Source organism: Lissotriton helveticus, chromosome 10 (genome assembly GCF_964261635.1).
Source record: "Lissotriton helveticus chromosome 10, aLisHel1.1, whole genome shotgun sequence".
In the NCBI taxonomy this organism is placed as follows: Eukaryota; Metazoa; Chordata; class Amphibia; order Caudata; family Salamandridae; genus Lissotriton; species Lissotriton helveticus.
In genome coordinates, this window is record NC_136071.1 from 167,622,819 (window position 1) to 167,625,927 (window position 3,109).

At 45.2% G+C, this 3,109-nt stretch overlaps 1 long non-coding RNA gene across 2 annotated transcripts; it reads right to left on the minus strand.

The window, feature by feature from the left end:
- Nucleotides 1-482: 482 nt before the first annotated feature.
- LOC144785103 (uncharacterized) lies at nucleotides 483-2,128 on the minus strand. 2 transcript variants are annotated; one of them, XR_013601759.1, is made up of 6 exons: nucleotides 2,005-2,128; nucleotides 1,785-1,884; nucleotides 1,580-1,663; nucleotides 1,363-1,475; nucleotides 1,194-1,252; nucleotides 483-865 (listed from the first exon to the last, which is right to left on the minus strand). It is a non-coding gene; the product is annotated as an uncharacterized LOC144785103 (long non-coding RNA). The 2 variants fall into 2 exon arrangements; XR_013601758.1 differs by having other exon boundaries at nucleotides 1,194-1,475.
- Nucleotides 2,129-3,109: the final 981 nt, after the last annotated feature.

Sequence of the window (3,109 nt, forward strand, 5' to 3'; positions counted from 1 at the left end):
ACATTTTTGGTATTAGGATGTTCAAATAGCAGATAACTTCCCAGTCAGCTGGCAATAAGAAAAAAGCATTCTGTCCACAAATGTAATAAACCCCTGCAATAACATTCTTGTTTCCCTGCAAAAGTTGCCAAGGTCCACTTGTCATTTCAAAAGTGTGTTCAGAGCTCACTATTCCCTACATGTCTGATTCTTTTAGGTGTCCATCTTGTATACACGCACATTTTTCCTTTGTGTTGGCTGTCAAGTGTCAGATAAGGGTAAACCATCTTCTTTCTAAATACATTTTCCTCTTTCCTCCAAGCATTTTCTAGAACATCACTCTTTTTGTCAGTAGTATTTGTCATGTTAGTGTATATTTCTTTTAAACATCAAAAGCAAAACGGGTACCTGCCCTATGGATTTGAACAAAAAGGCCTAGGAGAGGTCCAAATATATAAATACAAAAACACCTAAGCCCAAGCAAATTACACCGCACAAACAGGTTTATTCATTTAGTATCAAAATTTATTTTTCAGGAATGAATTTTTTCAAGGGACTGCTTTTTTTATATAAACTAATACATAAATATATTTCGTGGGTTAACCTACACTGAGATAAATAAACACAATAATAAAAATAAGTAAATGGTGGTTCAGATTCCGCTCTAGCATATCAACAACATTCATACGGCATTCATTCTCTAATCAAACAGCACCAAGCGATGATGGTTGTAGATAACATGGGGACCGATGGTTCAAGGTCCGGGTAGGTTCCTAAAATAGGAAAAAGCGCCTACGCGCGTTTCGGTGTATGGTCCCGTCCGGGACTACACCTTCATCAGGGCACAGTGGAAGGGCGGAAGGGGAACCACAAACAGGTAGGATTTCTGTGAAATAAACATTAAAAACAATGGTTAGGTGTATGTACATTTTTGCGAGGGTTTAGGTGTAAACAAAATAGGCTCACATCTACATTCAGACTGTGGACATCCAGTTTGTGGGCGGTCAGGACTAGACTTGCAGAGCACATACATGACATCATACAAATATTGATTTCCACGAAGGGGGGACAATGGGATAACAATTTAAAAGCTATGCTTTACTGGGACTGCTCGTGGGCAAGGAATGACCGGAAAGAGGGATATGAATGGGGGCTGCACATTAATTTAATGTAAATGCCACACATTAAGGATGTAAGGTTTAAAAAGAGTTTACCTGACTCAGGTATGACAGGGCTGATGGCGTTTCTGGTGCAGGTCGAAGGCGCGACGACCCTGTTAAAGAACAGAGCAAGCTCATAAAGGTGCACAGTGCCAGAGATAAGAGCATGGGGTGCTGAGTTTAGACAATTGCGCAAGATAAGGATGCACACAGGCGCAATTACCAGCGATGGCGGGGGATTCTCCTAAGTCGATTCTCAAGCGGTCTGCCCCCGGGGATATGCTCAAGTGGGGCGAGGCTGATGGAATCCTGGGGCGCATGGAATGCGCAGAGACCCTGTTAAAAGACAGTGCTTGCTCAGAAAAATGCGGGATGCCAGTTTAAAAGAGCAAGGGGCGCTGGATTTAATTAATCACGCTAGGTGGAGGTGGCACAGTTACCTGAAGTGGCAGGGAATACTCTCCTCGATGGATTCTCAGGGAGGAGGGAGCACGCCGCCGACCGGTACAGGGAAGTATAGAAACCTGTACAGGAAATATATGTACAAAAAGAAAGTGCAGGTTTGAGGAAGGAATTACACAGCATAGGTGCACTAGCGCCGTAGGTGGAACTGCGTGGGCGGGGGGCGCGAGCTGGAAATCTTACCCGAAGGGAAATCAAGGATGGAAATAAGATCCCTCTGCTGTTATTGGGACAGAAGAGGTCCGTCCTGGCAAGTTCTAGGCTGCGGGGATCAGCGGAGGCACTAAAAAGATAAACGGTGAAGGTCACTGAGAGGTTTTCAGGAGAAAGCCTTAGTGATTAGATCTACAAATCTGGCTGACAAGCGCAAGGGGGCATAGCGGACTCAGGGCGGTCAACTTACTTAGCGTCGCATCATGTCGGGCGTCCCGGTCGGCGGACTCCACAGAAGTTGAAACGGCTGGTCTCGGAGCAGGGCTACACTACTCGGGCGCCTCTATATATAGTGGGTTAAACGCTGTGATGGCAGTCAGCTGCGAGGGCGCGCGACCTCACACGGGGGCATAGAGATGGATGATGGTTAGAGATGGCCGTTTAATAGAAGGGAACTGTGGCGGCCATCTTGGAATGGCTAAGAGGAACGAGTTTCGGGATAGAACGACATAGTATGGCATGAAGGGGGGCACAAGAAGGTGATGGGGCACTGCAAAGAATAAGGGGAACAATGGTAGAGGGGAATTCAAGCGAGCAGCTTTAGGAACAAAAGTTGAATTTGGAGTAAAGATTACTCCCAGGATGAATCACATACAGGGTAATAGGAAAGAAATAGTGCAAGAAATCTGTCAATAGGCAAGGGAACCTCCGCGAAAGCTATTTATTGCTGGGTTCCTGCAAGAGAATAATAGACCATAAAGGGGGACTCGGATTCCAACAGGGCCCCTGTCTACAGAATACGGCTAAGCTCAAGGCGAAGTGCGAGTTTACAGTAGTGCATTGGCCCACGGGCATTCCTCGTTTAGGCCCTTTTCCAAACTATTGAGAAAAAAGATCCAGAAGACCTCTCGTTTTTTTCTCCACAGTGTGGGGTCAGTGCCGGCCGGAGTTTGCATCTTTTCCAATATGGACCACCTAAGGTCAGTTTCAGTGTGTTCGAGGGATATCCAGTGTTCGACAAGGGGGGCTCCCCTTTTGCCGATACGTATGTTTGATTTATGCTCCCCGATGCGGAGTCTTATCTCCCTGCTCGTTTCGCCTACGTATGGCATTTCACACGGGCATAGGATAATATAGACACAATTAGTCGTCCGACAATTGGTCATGGTGGAGAGATTTATACTCCAAGCATTTTCTAGAACATCACTCTTTTTGTCAGTAGTATTTGTCATGTTAGTGTATATTTCTTTTAAAGCCACTATATATGACTTTCTCTATTGACCGCATTAAACATGTTAAATTGTGTGTATAAGCCTTTACAGTATCTATGGGTCTGTGAGGAACGAAATTGTACC